Genomic DNA, 20,188 nt, shown 5'->3' on the forward strand with positions numbered 1-20,188 from the left:
CAACGCTAAAAAAAATAGTACGGCGCGTTGTGTTAGATTGTTACGTCAAAACATGAATTTGATAACGTCATGCTTGGCACTGAAGCGTAATAACGTCTTTTTTGACGTGGCAGCGAAAGGGTTAATGCATATACATGTACATGCTCACACGCTTTTATTCTTGCTTTCTTTTGTTCGTACTTGTATATAGAACAAATGACTATTTGCGGTATTAATCATTTTCCCCCCAAAATTAAAGTTTTATAAAGAGCTGTAAGAATTAGGTTGAAGATAGTTAAAATCATATTAAAAATAAGAGTGTAAAAGGTTATCACAACAGTGACGTCATGATGTAGAAATGACGTCATGAAGATTGCCTTATTTTGAAAAATTGATGCTAAACAACAAATAAGCAATGATGAATAAAGTCAAGATTAGAGTGATTAGCGTCCACTGTATAAAGATTAATGAAGATTTGATTTGTATTCAATACTATTTAAAAATTGGTGGCAGATATATGACCATACCGCGAATAATTCTTTATGCTTTACTGAAAAATTATATCCTTTCCTTATTGAAACTACAACTATAATGAAGGTGTTCCTCACGTGATAGAATTGATATTCATAAGGAGGCATTACTTTCTTCGCTGGAAAATAAATATTTTTTAATCTTTAACATTTGATGTCTTTATTACGTGATCGAATTGGACATCCTTATTATTAGAATATAGGAAACTTTTGTAAGAAATCAAACACATGCATTTTCCCCGTCATTTAAAATTAACGCAAAATAGAGCGTGTATAACTTTAACGTTGATCCGTGCTTCACGGATCACAAATATTTAGTACTGTCCATCACAGGAATAGTTTCTTTTCACTCCTTCGATAGTATTTACATTTTCTGGAATACAATACATTAATTCGTTAAGAGTATTATACAGGCGAGAGTCAATATGAATTTTTTTTCACACACAGAAATAGTGTCACATATATTTTTTTTAGATAATCAGATTTATTTAAGCAATCGTGCAAAATAGTTTTTGAAGATATAACTCAACATGAATATAAATAAACAGGCCTGTTTGACAACGAATTATATGGTGGAAAGGCAATGGGTGACAAGTTTTGCGTGAATAAATGTACCGTATTTAAAGTCTTTTTACAGCACCATGTGGTCTTCTATAGCAGTCTAATCAGGTAAGAGTAAGATATAAATTCGGGTTTTTTTTCAACTTTTACACTTACAAATGATTGATTGCACTTCTAAGACTGTTTTGCTTACTAGATAAAACTTGATTATACATGTGCAATTATCATCGTAAACGTTATAATAAGTATAATTAAGGTCTTCCGTTTCCAACGGAAGACCTTACTATTATTCTGAAAAATTTTCAAATTTCTTATTATTTTTTTTTTTCTTCTAGACGCCAACTTTGATCCTTAATATCTCGCTCGTTTGTTCACCGATTGTTTTGAAATTTTCAGGACTTATAACATGCCGCGTGATGTTGTCGTTGCATATTTTAGTTGAGGAAAATCCCCATCCGGTTTTGAGTTATTCCCCTTTTAGTAAAATTTACCGACTTCTTTTGTCCAGGGGGGTTTAGCTATAACGATGACTGGCAGAGTCTCAAAGATGGGCTGGTTTGGAAGCTAATACATTGAATTTGTGCGAGATATATTTTATTTATTATTTAAATGCAAATAAAAGGGGTGGTATAGATGTTGAAACAAAGGTAAGAAAAAAATTCAAAAAAATTTGCGTATTTTCCGTGCTAGTTTTCTACCTGATAAAAATTTGTTATACCATGTATTTTAAAAGCTCTTGGTCTTACCAAGACCTTTCATTCGGTATACAGAAAAAGGGGCTGGCCCCTATAATTAGGGAGTTAGATGCGTCAAAAGTTTCTTGTCAATAACTTGTAAAGGAATAACAATTTCTAATGCATTATTGAAGCAAAGTTGTAAAGAAATTAATTTTGAATCCCTCCGTGGTATTCAATTTAATGTTTTCGTGATTTATAGCCAGTATTTGCAGAAACAATTGTTGTCAGTTCGGTCCATTTTTGGGGGGGTGCGCACGTTTAGGAGGTTATGAAAGGGCTTCTTGTAATGCACTAACTGATACATGCAGCGCGCAAAAATAATTCTACATAAAATTCCCAAATGTTTTTATTCATATGTACATATTCATTTCATAAAGATTAACGTCTTTGACCTTATTTTTGTTGTTTGTTTCATAACTGTGCCCCTTTCTATATTTAGATGCATTACGAGACTCAGGTAACCGATCGATAGAAGAGTCGCTAGCTGTATTCAGGCCGTCGCCTTGACGACAGTGCATATGCTTGTAGAGCTGGACGTACTATATAAATAGTGCCTGTTTGGGAGGGTAACAGTTGAAATTGACACCCCGAGAAAACCATTGTCAACCGACGCGAAGCGGAGGTTGACAATGGTTTTCGAGGGGTGTCAATTTCAACTGTTATCCTCCCAAACAGGCACTATTTATTTTGTTATACTGAATGTCTTTTTTAAAATTTTAAAGAAAATTTTACTGCTTTTATATAGGAATAATGTGAATTCTACAGCGAACCGTACGCGCATAATTTTCGCGCATGTAATATTTTTTAATGTTACCCGTTGCCAAGTGCGTTGCTAACGCTGAGGGTAATAGTAAATATTATTAACTGCGTCTTAACCAATCAGATTTCAGTATTTAACATGAAAGTATAACAAACATGTTTAACGCCCCACTGTGTTACTGTAACAGAGACATTTTGAATTGTTTCAGTACTGGGAGATGTGTTAATAAAATGGTTCGAATGCATGGTAATTAAACTCAACTTTTTGCAGTACGTATACACGGCCGTCATATAAAGCACAATGTGTATAACTGACATGACAAATGTACGCTGGCAATTTAAACGAACGCGGGATTGCTCCCGATAGAACATTTCTTTTAAAGCAAAACAAAATACTGATTTCCGGTGGATATAATATTATCATCGTGGAGATGATTTTAAAAAGTGAACTTAATATTCGTATACGATAATATTTGAATCCAAAGCCGCTATTTTTAAGTAACGGTTATTAGGGATATTAATTATGACTTGCCCCGCGTTTCACGTTTTTTACTTGCAATGCATCTACAAACGAAAATACCAAACAACCTTCGGCAGCAATTTATAAATTATTTATTACATACTAGTACACAATATTAAAGAGATAATTAAATAAATTGTGCTTTATAATTGTACTCGCTATCTTCCGTGGAAATAATGGCATGGAAAAAATGTTGTTCAATGTTCATCATATCAATCCAAAATAATTAACAAACTGTATATTGATAGATTGACACATTAACAAACATTCAGACCCGCAATGTATTTTTTGCAAATTCTATAAAATGTAGACTCAATAAGTGAATTTTTCCGTTTGGGGTATTTTGAATCACATGTGTACGCTATGTGTACATGTACATATAGATTAATAGCCATTTAGATAAACACTTTTAGTGTTGAATTTTTAAAAGATATTGTGTACATGCAAAGCAATGCAATGCAAGGGCTATTAAATTCGAACAATGTACATACGGTAGGGATCGAACTGATACTGGTTCTGCTTGTTCTACAAACAGCGAATGAAATGCGAAGTATTAGGGTGTTATTTTTTAAACAAATAAGTATTGCTCTCTTAAAACCTTGCATTACTAAACAAGGTATTTCATCGGAAGCATTATTAGTTACCTTAGCTGCATATATGTAGCTCTCCGTCTGGAAAAATTGAGTACCATCCGAAATTTTTCATACAAGGGCTATACAGACTTGCAGCTAACATTACCTTAGAATTTGCCGCTGTTCATAAATTCATTAAAAGACGTGCAGATTCAAGTGGTTATATGTCGTTTGATATGGGATTTATGATGTCTATTTATATTATTTTAATTAAGGACAGACGAGACGTTCCTCAATTTTATATAATTTTCCTTGATATTTCATTCCTTATTTATTAACATTTAAACCTGTCAATTCCAAAAAATTTAGAGTACATTACCAGGCTCGTTTTAGAGCTAGAATATTTCTAACTTTCCTTAAAATAGCACGCAAAATGCATTTGAATGCTTATAAGTTAAGTCATACAATATATTTTAATTTGAACACTTTATATTCAAACCAAAAAAATCCTATTACATAAAAATTTAATTATGAAATAACAAAGTGGAAATCTTAATTCACATTGTGGAGATAGGAAAAAATGGAAGATACATGAAGGTCGCGTCTGACCTTAATATTATACGAGCAATAGCTTTCCAAAAAGCTTGCCTGACTACCCAAATTTATTCAATGGAAGCATGCATGCATCAATTAGGCTATCTTATAAGAAATGAAATTTAATTTTCGCTGCAGATCATAAATTATAAAACTGAACGTGCAGAGTTTAGAAGCAATTTCAATCTTTTTCTTCGATCGAGTGCATGTACCTGTATATCACTGGAAATTAAATCATTTCATTATTTTAAATCATTTTAGGAATGTACATGTATCGAATAATCTCAAACAGCCAAATTGAAAATTGAATTTGTTATATATTAGATGCAAAATGAAAGACATTTTGTTATTTCTAACCATATAGGAAAGGATATTCAAACACGTACATGTAGCATCGTTATTTGAAAGTGTGTGTGTGTGGGGGGGGGGGGGGGATAAGGTGGGCAGCTTTATCAAAAAAAAATCTTGACAAGGAATTTAAAAAATGGGGAATTTTGAAAATCCTAATCCGTAGGTGGGAGGGGGTATTTACATTTTAACTTCAATTTAATTCAATTAGAATTACTTTATTTTTTGGTTCCATTTATTACATGCTCCGACAAAAGTGAAAGATCCATGATATCTCTATTTATTATATGACCAGTTAAGAAAAAAGAGTGGGTAAGACCATCTACACATCATGTGCTCTTGCCTAACTTGGACTCGCTCACTAATCGGCGAGCCAAAATTATGAATGAGACGTATTATGGCGCGAAGTCTTTCTTTACCATTCACGCAACAGCTGATATCTCAGATAGATCCATCGGCATAGATCCATTGGGAGGGTGTCAACTAATAACTACATATATTGTACTTTGAATTGAATGTTTTAGAAGAAATCTATCCAATTAACATACACACTTAATTGACTAGCAATTATTTGATGTACATTTACATTTGTACACACGAGTGAAACCCTTTTCCAGATGAATGAAATCGCCCAATTGATCGAAAATCGGGTCACACGTACCCCTCCAGTAAATATTCCAATTATATGAATTTATATTTGTTTTAATTAATCCAAACTGATGATTCTTTGTTAATAATGATAATCCAACACCGACTATTACTTACATAATGTACTACTTAGACAATGTGTATCATCTTGTTGCGATAACACCTTCCTCTTTTTTTTTTTGTTGACCTTTCAAATATGGCAATCTATTTTTAAATCAGGATTACACACGTGCAATGTGAAAAGCCCTTTTAATTGAACACTCTTGCTCATTGTTGCTTATTACATCCCATAAAACGTTTTCATCAATTATGAATATAAATGTTGACACATTAAAGATGCATCGTCAGGCAATTATTAATTCAAGCTTGTGGGTGCCCCCCCCCCCCCTCCCCACACACTTTTTCTCACAGCAACTTATTTTCCGGATTAGGATTTTGAAGATTTTGGGAAAGTCTTTTTTTTTTCTTTTTTTTTTTTGCTTGTCAAGATTTTTTGGATGAGTCTGCCCCCCCCCCCCTTTCAAAAAGGATGCTACGTGCCTGCATAAAGATAACAACATTCAAATGCCTTCCGTCATTTTCAAGCCATGATAAACATGATAAAAAGGACTCTCAAAATAAGAAAATAGACGCAAAGTAAACTGCATTAACGGCATATGTTCACATGGTATTCCTATTCCTATTCTATTCCTATTTTTGACTCGTCCACTTTAACTACGAAAAAATTAATGAATGAGACATTCTGATTCTGGTGCGGAGTCTTGTAAATGAAATTTCCATTGATCTGAATGGATTTTTCCGTGAGGGTCGGGGTAGGTATAAAAACAAATTTAATCTTTCAAAGTTTTGAATTGTTAACAACGATATATCAGATCGAATGTTTTAGAACGATTTATAAATCCAAAATACAGTCATTTTTAATCGGTTGACGCGTGAGCATATGTATTAAGTAGGCGGGCATCCTTACACTCTATTAATTGAAGACAAATGAAATCGCGTCCAGCAGAACTCCCTGGCATTTTAGTGTATGTTATTATAAATTTTTGATTTTGTTTGTTATTAACAATTCAACATCAATTATTAATTAACAATGTACACTCTAGTACGCTAATACACAATTTTGTTGCGATGACCCCCCCCCCCCCCGCCCCCCCCCCCGGCCATTATACCTATTTATAAATCAGGATTACACACGTGCTTGCATGTGCAGAAGACAATCTGGAACTTAACTGATAACTATATCATCTCTTTGGAAATTTATTTCTCCGTAAGCAAATACGTGTAGTAACTGATACATGCAATTGTGAAGACCATAGAGGAATGCATGATCTGCGCATAATAACTATAACTGCTTGATACAATAGTTCTTTTTTCCAACATGTTTTAAGTCAATAATAATATGAAAATATATGCTTGACTTCATATCGGAAATTACTCATTTTCTTTATTCTCCTTTTCAATAAACAAAACAAACCAACAGACCAAATTGATACAGATAAATATAATTATCAAAAATAAACCTAAAAAACAAACTACACTTTCATCCTTCACCCACAATATTGCATGCCTTTTCGATATTTGTCATCGTGGTAGATCCGTGTAACAATCTATTAAGTAGGTGCTTGCACGACATAGAACCGGCCCTTGCTGACCAACGTTTTCATTAACACATATAAAGGAAAAAAAATATTTCGATTTTTTCTTGGATTTATTTTGATGTAAATAAAAAAGAGAAGAAATTAGTTCTATAATATATATGCGATGTAAATCTTTTTTCCATGCAATATTTCGTATAAAACAACGAAGAGTAGTATCTTGAAACTTCATTCAAAATTTTATTAGACCTTTAAATTGTAAAATGCTAACATTGAAAATTGTGCCCGATTTCTTTTTTTTTAGGTAAATCTTTATTGATTAAAAAAACCTGATTCTTTGAGACAAAATAAATTGACATAATCAGTTTGACATTCTCTAAGTGCAGTTTTGTACAGCTCTTAGTCTGAAAAAGAATCGGATGGACGACCTAGGACCCAGATCGTCCATCCAAATTTCTTGAATGTTGCCATTTCTTTCGTACGCAGACGCATGTTGGCCGAATACTCACCGAGACTAAATGGTTCGTATTTTAAGTTTTAACTGCGTTTAAACACTGGATGAAATATCTGGTTTCAGCGCTGCGGAAACCCTTTGGAAACTCTGCGGAAACTTAAGGTTACTTTCAGTTTCCGACAGGTTTCAGCACGGAAACTTCAAGTTTCATTAAGTTTCCGCAGTGCTGAAACTTAGGCTGTCCATGAATCCAAATGGTTTCCGCAACGGAAACTTACTGAAACTTGAAGTTTCTGCATAGTTTCAATCTCCATATACGTTTGGGATACATATTGTTTACAAATGGTTTCCGCGACGGAAACTTACTGAAACTTGAAGTTTCTGCATAGTTTCAACCTCCATATACAATTGGGATACATATTGTTTACAAAGGGTTTCCGCAACTGAAACTTACTGAAACTTTTTATATTTTTGCTTTCACAAAAGCTGAGCAAGGTTTCTACTTTATGTAAAAACAAAACAATTTAAAACAGTTCCAAATTTATTTTGTTCAAAAATCTGAAATTGTTTCCAATAATAAATAAAATACAGCCAAGATACAATAATGGAAAAACATCCATATGGCAATTCCCTTATTAGGGACTTTTATCTAAAAAATGATAAAATTGCACAAGAAAAAAATTCCCATAGAAATCTTTACATTTGTATTTTTTTTCATCTCGATTAAATGCCTATCAAATCTCCCTTCAAAAATGAAACAAAGATCTTACTTTTTTAAAAATATGAATGCAATTTACAAAATAACTGCACGTACATGAATAAACAAAGAAAACTTCACTGTTACATGAACATGATACACTTGTTTCAATTTGTTTTGAACTACAATGAATATGTACACCATAAAATATTTTTGAAAAGTCTATAGTATCCATCTTTTAAAAAAAAAAAAAATACATTACAAGATAGTAGTTGACTATAGAGGTATGATCCAGATTTGATTTGAATATGTCAATAAATTCCAAAATGAGGTCAAAGTGACCCACTTACAAGTTGGGATAAACCTTTTCTTTGTTAGTAATATAATCTAATGTTTTACAATAGAACAGGATTTGATATCATTTTTTTGATAATCCATTAAGTCCAAAGTGAACTTTTCATTTCCACCCATGATGTACCAACTGATCAGATTTTAATATCATAAGCCTGTCAGTATTTAATAGATGACCCAGAGGGAGATATGAAAAGCTTGTTGGCCAATAAAAAGCTAACAATGGAGCAGTCTGTCAAATCATGTGCAAAAATATGATGTACACATTTAATTAATTATGCTGATTGCAACACACTTCATTCCTGATGAATATTCTTCTTTACACACGGTTTACCTTCCTACATTTCACTACTTTACCTACATTAATATTTTTAAATCCAAGACATGAAGTAAAATATACATTGTTTATATATGACAAGTATTACTACATGTACATGTACTTGCTTTTTGTAGCATGAATGTATAAAATACAAAGTATCACACAGATCATTCACCTTACAATTCTCATCAATACCAGCATTTTACTTATGATATAAAAGCTAATTCCAATATTAGTTACATAACACAGATTAAAATAAAACCCACATGGAAACAACTTTCCATCCAAGTAATAAAAATTGTAATACATGGGGTATTTGTTGTCTTTATATATTTTCATATACGACATAATTGAATATTGTTTGGTGTATTTTATCATTTCTATGACCCATGCATTCATCTCCTAATGCAGTGTTTTTACATTTAAGATTGGTTTCTTAATTTTTCATATATTGCTGCAAATAAAAACTAAGTTATCAATAAATGTTTAAACAAAGAAAATGGAAAAAAAAAGTAGTTAACACTTATCAACTTGGAGGTATGAGGATAAATGTTACATGGAGTCTAATATTTTATGCAATATTTGCAAATATAACAAATTATTTAAGAAAATGAAAGTTAATATCTAATCAATTATTTAATAAGTCAAAACCATGTGATTTTCTAAGATTCTAGCTTACAGACAGACATTGTAATATACTGGTATTTGATCATATAAAAAAAGTACTTTTATAGTTTATAGGTTTTTTGAAATGAGAATACTTTACAGTTAAAAAGTCTTGTTCTGCAGAGGTTTAGTCGGGTCGTCGAGATGTGTCCATTCGAATCAATAAGGAGTGTCCTTGGCTGTTGTTGATGTAACCCGAGTCGTAGTTTATGGAAATAGGCCTTTTTGGGGGATTTTCGAGCATTGTCCAGACCGGTGAAGCACTCATATGATCACATCATGGTTACAGCAGACTTAATAGTTCTGGACAGTGGTAGCATTAAAATTCTTCTTCTTGCGATGAACTTGTTCCTTTCACTGGGCTGTACTTTATGTCTGTTCTATTTATCTTAAACAAGAATAATAAAGTTTCATTAAGATTTGTAAACAATAAACATTCAGCCTAACATGTAATAAAAGCATTCTGAATAAAATTCTGAATACAGAAGCTACTATGCAGTTGTCAGTTGCTGTTTAAACTATGTCATATAATGGCTACAGTAGTATCTGGTCTAAAATGTTTCATTTTAAGTTTGAAGCTATGTTATTTTCATTTCGATTCAATTATTGTTTGTTGAACAATGGAAAAACTTATCAACAATAAGTGTGCTTCACCACCCCCCCCCCTCCCACCCCCCCCCCCCCATCAACCTCCTTTTCAAGAACTTAGACCTGGATTTCCCAAAAATTACTTCAGTAAATTATAAACATCCAACACATGTATAAGTTAATGGTGAAAATAATCAATTTCAAAGCAATACCTTGCGTTCACATCGTCCAGCTGGTCAAAACATTCACCCGAATCACCGAACAGAGGAGCAACTAATCACCGGAAACATTGACTTTGTATGCTGTCAATGCTGAAAAGGAAAAACGTAAAAGATTTCATTTTCCGGATTTAATTAATAATTTTTTTTCGTTACATTTAGAGTTTGTAAATTGTATAATGTGCGAAAGATTCATTGTTCGTCTTGTTTACCAACCAAGAATTCATATATATTAGGGACGTTTATATAATTATATATGTGTATACCCTGGATAATCATGATTATCATGCATATAAAGTTGGTTAATGGTTAACTTGGTCAAAACGTATATTTAAAAGAGATACGGTAATAAAAATTAAAACGCCGAACCAAGTTTGAAAAAATGACGCCATCTTGATTTGATGGCGCGAGATCTCGTTTACAAATGAGAGATAAATTAGAGCCTTGAAAATGTTATTGGGAGTATCTATATTGTGAATTAAGTTACCTTGACATGAGTTCGTCGTTCCTGCATTATCTCCTTGTTGTAGAGGCTATTAATGCTTCTCAATTCTCCATTTTACAACAGCACCTTCTTGTCCATTTTAACCTTCGCTCGGAATCATAAAGTGCGCCAATACTGACCAATCAGAACCCCCTAAATCTTTGAAAAGTGCATCTTGGGATAGTTTAAAATGAATAATGTTTAATCAAAATTATCATTTTTTACCGAATAGTATACTTTTTACATGTATATTTATTTTAGATAAGAACTGTCGGAGTCAGTATTTCCTGGTTAAATACGACAAAGCATTGGCGTGTGTTTGTTACAATTGTATTTGTAACACGTGATTAACCAAAAAAAAATGGCCGACCGTTTGTTTACAAATGTCTAATGAAATTAAACATGTTTTAATGAGACATATGTATCAGATTTAGTCTTTAACTATATTTTATTTACATGTACTGATGATTATAATAGAGCCATATATAGTTTACTGACAAGTTAGTCTTGACTTGTCCAATTTTCACCGCGATTCTAATCACGGTCATATTCTTATTCAAAATATAGAGGTGTGAAAATATTATGTTCATCACAGAGCAGGTTCTGCATGAACACACAGAAATCACAAATATAATTAGATGCCGATCAATTAACGGGGTCCGGTTAACAGTTTTTCCCCCCTTACGGTGAATTTACAACTACGATGAATTGATGGCAATTATTTTAGAGTTACACATGTGCACTGATTGGTCATACGATGAACAGTACGTTAAGAATACTTATGAAATTAAAATACAAACGCGTTCAACAAGCCGGGAAGTAAGACGTACACGTCGGACTGATATATAAACAAAATAAAATTTTAATTATTTGGTATACTTTCTACATCAAATGTATACGAATGTATAATCAAATTTTAAAAATGGGATTAAAATCACGTGCACCACATGGCTAGTGCTGGATTTTAAACTGATTTTGTAATATAACGTATAACTTCAGTAAAATTATGAATAATGCTTATTATATCTTATAACAGAAACATGTGCATGTTTCATAAACATGTATCAATATCTGTGTTTACAGTACAGAAAGTAAATACAAAGTATAGAAATGCACGAATCACATAGGCGTCGAACCGGGGGGGGGGGGGGGGCTAGGGGGGGGGGCTTAGTGCAAAGTTAGACTTAACCAATAAGCACATAGCCCCCCCCCCCAAGGGGGGCTAGGGGGGGGGGGGCTTAGTGCAAAGTTAGACTTAACCAATAAGCACCTAGCCCCCCCCCCCCAATTTTTCTCGCCGGAAATGTAATTGTTCCTAAATTTACCTTGAAAGATTGCGAAGTTGGAGTAATAGATATACTAGCCCCCCCCCCCCCCCACCCCCCCCCCCCCCAACACGGATTAGGAATTTCATGATTTGGGGGAAAAAAATTTGGGTAGGGAAATTTATTATTTATTTTCGGAAGTATATAGTATAGGTATACCCCCCCCCCCCCCCACACACACACACACACACACGGATCAGGATTTTCATGATTTTGGGAATTAGGGTTTTTTTTTAGGGTTTTTCCTCAATATTTCTGAGGATTAGTCTAGGCCCCCCCCCCCCACTTTCAATTTGCTTCCGACGCCAGTGAATCATGATACAGTCATACATGTAGTAAAGTCTGAAATGCATGTAAATAATTAAACAATTATTATATTAGACTCAAACTCCAAGTGGGTTTTACTTGTTATTATCAACTGTAGAATTTGTAAAAAATAATTCCTGTGTACATCTGTTGGCGTGGTATTAAAAAAGAAATGAATTAGCTCTAAACTTCAGGTTGTACGAATATTTTGTACGATTTGTAAAAATTTACAACGACTTTACCTTAATTTGTTTGCTTAATTAGTTACTGTACCGCAAGGTTCATTCAAATGATAACTAAATGATTTAAGAAGGAGTCTTACAAAATAGGTATATTAATTTATTGAGTGTATTAAGTAAAATACTTCTTAATACACTGTTTGCGATATACAACTAGCTAGATTCTTTTACTAAATAATTATAATTTACTTATCAGTTTTACTAACTCAGGTGCACACAAATTGAAAAAAAATTCCCGCCGGGCTCCAGATATAAACTCACGCTTCGTACTGTGTATATGTTATGTAACAGTCTTTTGTTCACTCCTGACAGAAAAAACCTTGCAATCCACACAGAATATACAGGAAAATCACAGAGGAGGTCACCTGGACAAAGAATGTATACACATGTATACACGTGCCCGAGTACCTAAGATTAATGATTTCATCATATGCATTAAACAAGATCAGACATCAGTTTTTCTTTTCAAATTCAATTAATTACTTAGTAAGGTTCTTAATCGCCTTATTTGGCACATTTGAAGATAGTTACATGTATACATATAGTTTCAGTCGCGCTGAAACCTTACTATACGGATTCATTATCATTAGGCTAGACTTAAACTTAAACCTGTTGAAAATCAATTTTAGTAATAGTTTCAGCAATGCGTAAACCATTTGGAATCTTAACTTAAAGTTTCAGCATACTGAAACCTAGCGGAAATGTTCTGAAACTGATTGATATTTCCATAATAATTTACACAACTTTTCACATGATTAAAAATTTAGTTTCCGCATTGCGGAAACCATCAGGAATCTTAACTTAAAGTTTCAGCATACTGAAACCTAGCGGAAATGTTCTGAAACTGATTGATATTTCCATAATAATTTACACAACTTTTCACACGATTCAAATTTAGTTTCCGCATTGCGGAAACCATCAGGAATCTTAGACTAAAGTTTCTGCTGACTGAAACCTAACGGATACTTGCTGAATCGATATAATGGTTTCCGCATTGCGGAAACTATACATGAAACTTCAACTTCAAGTTTCAGCAAGGTTTCCATATAGTTTCAGTTTTGCTGAAACTTGATTTTTCATCCAGTGAAAGGTAATATTGGAATTCCGATAATTTTGAAAATGATTAATTAAATAAAAATGGTTAAAATACCGTTAAATTACCGGCATCGGTCTTCCCCATGCGCGAATCTAGGAGAGTAGGATGAGGGTTCCAGACCCCACCCAACCCTCGCAAAATTTCTTTCCATTACATGTACAATATAAAATTACAAAAATATGCCTCGGACATCCCCAGGCAAACTCAAATAACCGTCAGACACTCAACCCCCACCCCAGGAAAATTTTTCTTATCCGCGCATGCCCCCTACCCCCCCCCCCCCCCCCCTCCCTCAAAAAACAAAATTATTCTTCAGAACCCCCTGTAAAATTTCCAAGATCTCCGCATACATTCTAAAAGATTCATTGGCCCTTGCTTTCGATAAAAAATGCGAGTAAAATGTTTGGTCTTTTTACGTACATACCGGGCATACCCACTGTGTGATTATAATCGTCGTCCATATTCTGTGTATATTGAGTCAATTATAATGATAAGATAAGTTTCTCAAAATAAAATGCACATGCAAAAAAACAACATGCGGCGAATCAAACTTCAGACAACTTTTAAAGATCTGTATTTGCTTATATACATGTACTTTGTTTCTTTTACACAGTGTTTACACATCTAATATTGCACCATGGTCAGGTATCAATTTTTGTATTACTTCACAAGTATGACGCAGCTACGACGGAAGACCTAATCGTTGCTTGCAACGAGCTCGTCTCTAGTTTGTTTTATTATTCGTGTAAAAATACAAATTGTGACACGTATTGTTTTTAATAATTTCGCTTTTTTCATTATCCAAATGCAAAATTACTCGTTTTTTATACAATATTTTTTCATCGAATTTGGGTGTATTTAATAATAAGCATATTTATTAATTATAATTGGATACATACTTACAAGTTCATATGAATTACAGAAAAAATGCTATGCATCGTCTCTTTAACTTCTTGCATTTAGAAGGCAATGAAGCTCACTTAATTCATATTTGATGATCCGTTTGTTCATTTATTATACTAAACTTTGTTTAAAAATGATATAAGTTGTTCTATTGTTCTTTCTACTTTAATGAAGCATGCAATTAACATTTTATTTTAGGAGAAAAATTACTCATGTTTCATGACTAAATATCATTTTGGATAATATACCATTGAAGGAAACAAGAATACAACGTCCGGTATTTAAAACCAAACCAAGGCATCATTAGCAGAAGAAAGGGACAAGAGAAACAACCAGTATGTCGCAAAATCAAACCGGTCCAGGTGCTTTTTTTGAAAAGTATAAAAAGTTCTTGGAAAACCTTGCGTCGACAAAATATGAGGTGGACGCAATCTACAAATATCGTGACTTTTACGGAGAGTGGGGAATGGCATGCGTTCGCTATATTAACCCATATCTATGGACTATTCCTCTCATTGCAGCAATTTTACTTGTGGTTACTTTAAAAAAACAACAGCTTTTTGGGCAGATGCAGAAATGTTTAATCTTAATAATGGCAATTGATGTATTTTTCGCTACGGCTACAGGTCTAAAGGATGCAGTTTTTAATTTAATGATTTGGAACTATGGTTTTGTCGAATTTAAACTCTGTAGGTTCATGTTGGTGTTCATTCGATTTCAAACAGCTGTTCACTCCACCTCGCTTTGGATCAAATCTCTTCTGCTTCTACATCGGGTTTCCATGTTTCTATTTCCCTTTAAATTCAGACACGTAAATTTCAAATTATTTTTGATTCCTTTTTTTTCTTTACATATAATTGTAATAGTTTCTTATTGTGCCTTGGTATATACATTCCCTCTGCGAAGTCTCCCTACAATACAAGAATACACATCTGGAATGAAACTTAAAAAAATCGATGCATGCGTCTTGGATCAAAGAATGGTCACTTTTGATGCATCGTTTTACATATTTGTACAATATTTTTCTTTCTTAGCTCAAACTGTATACCTCACTCTACTGCCAATTTGCATTCATTTCACTTGTACCGTTTTACTTATATTTTTAGTAAGAAAGGAAATTAAAAGGATGTCTAATTTAGCCCCTACCAGTAGCTTAAAAGCGTTAAGAAATGTAAAATATTTGATTTTAATGAAGATCCACATATATTTGGGTATTTCCTTTTTCCTACAGGAGACTCCAATTTTAGTTTCAACTGTTTTTGGTAGTTTTATCCAAAGCTTAACTGGAATAAAAAACGCGAGTTCTGTAGTATTAATTTATATGTTTCAAACGTTTGCAATAGGCAAACCGATCGATTTATTGATTTATGCAAGCCTCAGTCAAAAAGTTAAAACTGAACTTCTGAATATAATTTGCTGTAGAAACAAGAAAAATAAAAAATAATAAAGTGGGTTTTATTTCACAAGAATGATAATCTCCTTTTAAGGGAAAATGAACTAATTTATTTTAGCGATTAGTTTTGCAGTTGAATCCCGATTCCGCAGTAACACATTCTCTAACTGTTGATAAGGTCTCCGGATATGGGTTGTTTTGTTTTTTTGCATTATACGTATATTGTCATTTTCGGTTATACGATATCCAATCACGCTAGAGAAAATATTGTTTAGCATATCAATAAAATAACACTGGTGACAGGGACGAATAAGATAAAAAAAAATGAAATCGCAGCAGTGGTTATAAATTCTTACATGCTTGGACATCGAAGTCATAAGTCAATACGGGAACTACATGTGCTGTATAATGTAGATCGATGGACGAAAGGTATCGCATCGGGGGAAGGAGGAAAACTGTAACACAACGGATGTGACGTATACCGATGAAATGACGTCAGGCTATACAGAGGAAACGTGAGCAGTAAAAGTTCAACGAAAAAAAAACAGTTGGCTGTCTATGTCGAAAACAATTAATTCGATTCAAACATATATTTTAGAATAAATGGCTGATCGCTCTATGATTTTGCACTAAACTTTAACAAATTAACTTGAAGGGTATGTCCATTTATATTCAGCACGAGATGTTTATTTGTTGTTGTTATTGTTGTTGTTTTTTAATTTATAAATAAATGATATATAGTTAATTGTGTATCATTTTGTTATACGATATTCTACTCTGTCCCAAGTGTCTGCTTCCAACACATCTTGCTTAATATTGCGATGATCTTTGTGCTAAAACTACGTTTATAATTATAATGAGAGAATCGAAGTCCAGATTATCTGTTTTTGAAACGCCCCCTCTATCTCTTCAGGTTTCAACGATAGGTTTCAGACCAATAAATAGAAAGTCTTTTGGGAGTTTGCTTTTTAGCGGACATGAAACACCCAAGTTATAACGCTGAAAAATTGTGCGAGGTGTTTCGAGGTTTTTCAAATGAAGAAAATATGTAAACTTTTCCCATTATAAATCTTCTTAAGGAATTTCCTTTCTATAATGTTAAATTGTCCGGGTGCGTGTACATAAATTAATGGATGACGTGTCAATGAAGTAATCTTAGATTTCCCCACTAATATCGATTTCAATTGTACTTCTTTGATATGTATGTGCTTTTTTTAAATTAAAATTTAACATAAAGTGAGAGAAGCAGTAGCCTTAGATAGAATATAGAGAAAGAGATATATTTATAAGTCGTACGTACTAAGGTTAAGGGCGTCCATATATAATTGGTTGGAATACTTATGCTGTGATATCCTTATTTTACACGAGTATCTAAATACGCGATTTTGCTGTTTTACATCAAATGCCGAAAATATAAAACCGCGAGCAGCAATTTTTTTTTATCATTTTATATAGTTCAAACATTCTGAAAACTATTAAAAATCCGAGACGATTACTTTTCTCGATTTTACGTGGATATTTATTTCCCACTTTTAATTAGGAATCTACAGTAACACAACTCAGCTTCAGACTTTAGATACTACTTCATCCAATGATGAATATCTAAAGATAAAACCGTTTTGATTAATTTCATTCGTATAAAAAATATGTCCTTTATTATTTATAGGACCCAGTAGTAAATGTTTCCCAAGTCAGAACATTGGGGTTTTTTCTTCTTTTTCTTTTGTTTTACACGATTCAAATTAACACTGCTTACTTATTACTTTTCATTTTCATAATTTTCTATTTTTTACGTATAAGTGTCATATATGATAAAACTAACATATTCAATATATAACTTTTAATAACTATACTAAAGAATAAGTGTCATTTAATAAACTATTAAAGGAACCATTTTTTACAAGACACAAAGATTGTTTTCTCACAAACATTTGTTAATAAATCTGTAAAAAAATGAAAAATATACAATTATAATATCTTAAAAACTGTTGATGAGATTCGTACAAAATATATAAATAAAAAGTACACGTTCACAACAATAACTGTAAGAGATAAAATTAAAAAGAATATTTTTAAAATTTCTAATTAAAAAAGTCAGGGTAGAAAACTTATCTTTCTTGATTTACTAGGGCCTAAAAAGTATTGTACTTTAAGACAATGGTTGAACTGTGTCGAATGTCAATACAAAATTAGCAGCAGGTAATGTGTTTATTTTGTAATTTTGTTAACATTTTTATTCACATATGAACAGATATGCCTATATAAATATCATGTTTTACACAGTATTAGTTTCTATTCTCTTAAAGATGTGGACAGGCATTAGTCTTCATGGATCCATTAATAAAACATGTAAAAAATTTATCAAAATTAATAACATATACATTTAAATTGGGGTGCTTGTTTTTGTTTGTTTGTTTTTTTTAAATAAGAAGTCATTAAAAAAAAAGTTATCAAATTTTATGAAAAGGTCCTTCCCTTCACAACACCACAACCCTTACACCTAACCCACTACACATCAGGCACTGATTCAGTTTTTAATCTTCAGACTATTTCTAATTTGGAATATCACTGTTCATTGTAAATGTATCAAAGAAATTATACAAAGTCAAGGACTAAAAATTTGTCTTAGATACTTTTAAATTTTGGTTGTAATTTTAATATATATATTAGAATATATAATTCTAATTAATAGGTATGGTTAATGGAGGATATGGTGAAACCCATGTAAATACCCTCCTGGCTGCCTTGAATATACCATGTGTGTCGCAGAAGACTGAAGAATACAGAGAGGGAGGTTGGACAACAACTTGGAGAAATGGCAGAAGAAACATGCCAAAAAAGTCTGCAAGAGGAAATCAGATTGTAATATATCATAAATTATTTTTACTAAAAGAATGTATACTTTGATTTAGTTTATTCACAACTTGAAACTTTAAAATTAAAATTCCAAATACTATTAATTTACGAGTGAAGGGAGTCTATCAGCCAGCTTTGATGGTGCCTGGCAAAAACGGGTTACTGGACGAGCCTATAATAGTCTAACCGGTGAGTTCTGCATTGTGCATTAAGATATATGAATATAACTTATGGTATATAAAGACAATAACGTGTATCTTGTTCAAAGTGTTCTTGTGTGTGATGTACATTGCCCATGTTTGTTTCAAATGTAGGGCATGCATCTCTGTTTGGAGAAAAGTCAAAGAAAATCATAAGTTTCTCTGTAAAAGGGAAAGAATGCAGAATATGTGCTGCTGCCAAATCCAAAGGTAATCCTCCCCGTGTAAATCAGTGCTGTAAAAATTGGACCGGATGAGCGAAGGCAATGGAGCCGGTGTAATGAAGAATAATGACCCCCGTAGAATATTGAGCGGGGGTCATTTTTCTACGTAGAAAAATGACCCCCCGGTCATTATTCTACGCAGAAAAATGACCCCCCGGTCAGTATTCTACGTAGAAAAATGACCCCTTTGCCTGAAGAATAAGTGTCATTTTCATAAAAATGAGCACACTCCACATGAAGAAAAGTGACCCCTGTAGAATAATGACCCCCTTGTAGATTAAAGTTTTTCAGTATATTTTTTTAATTTTTGTGAAATAGTCTTAACAGTATTGTAATTTTTACTGCTGAAGTTTACAAAAAGTAACAGAAATTATAATTCATATTCCAATAAACTTAAAGTGAAAGAAGGGGTATATCTTAATAAAAATCCTTCCGTTATAACAAGATATTGACGTATTGCATCGGGGTATGGTTGTCATCTTAACAATTACATTTACATATATCTATGGTGTTCCGATAGGGCCACTTCGACCTTAGTGCGAAGATGCGAAGTTGTAAAGGCGATAGTGCGAAGGCGAAAGAGCAAAAGTGCGAAGATGCGACGACGAAGCGTGAAGATGTGATGCCTAAAGTGCAAAGGTGCGAAGGCGAAGGAGCGATACTTCTATCGCTCCTTCCCAACTTTGCAGTCTGGCCTTCGCCTTCGCCTTTTTGGATTGCATTCAGCAAGTCTCGGTCGATTACATAGAATTTAATACAGGCACCGTACTAGCCATGGTTTTTCGATTAATCCATGCTTTTATTGGTATGCATGCGCTAAGCCATCGCGCTTACTATGAATGTTTTAATGTGTACATGTAACATATATGTTTACCAGTGCTGGCTATGCGTAATCATTATCTACTCCACACAAAATTAAATGTCCGCCATAATGTGTACAATGTCATATGCACTTCCAGACTCCTGTCACTTTCCAGCCGTCTCTTTACCGTGGACCAAACACAGTAACAATGTAATCTCATTATG

The 20,188-nt window shown here is 33.1% G+C and overlaps 1 long non-coding RNA gene across 1 annotated transcript; it reads right to left on the reverse strand.

Moving 5' to 3' along the window:
* Window positions 1-7,820: 7,820 nt before the first annotated feature.
* On the reverse strand, window positions 7,821-10,980 carry LOC136274877 (uncharacterized). Its single transcript, XR_010713321.1, has 3 exons — window positions 10,624-10,980; window positions 10,131-10,229; window positions 7,821-9,718 (listed from the first exon to the last, which is right to left on the reverse strand). It is a non-coding gene; the product is annotated as an uncharacterized lncRNA (long non-coding RNA).
* Window positions 10,981-20,188: the final 9,208 nt, after the last annotated feature.

The sequence above is a fragment of the Magallana gigas genome, chromosome 4, assembly GCF_963853765.1.
Source record: "Magallana gigas chromosome 4, xbMagGiga1.1, whole genome shotgun sequence".
NCBI lineage: Eukaryota > Metazoa > Mollusca > Bivalvia > Ostreida > Ostreidae > Magallana > Magallana gigas.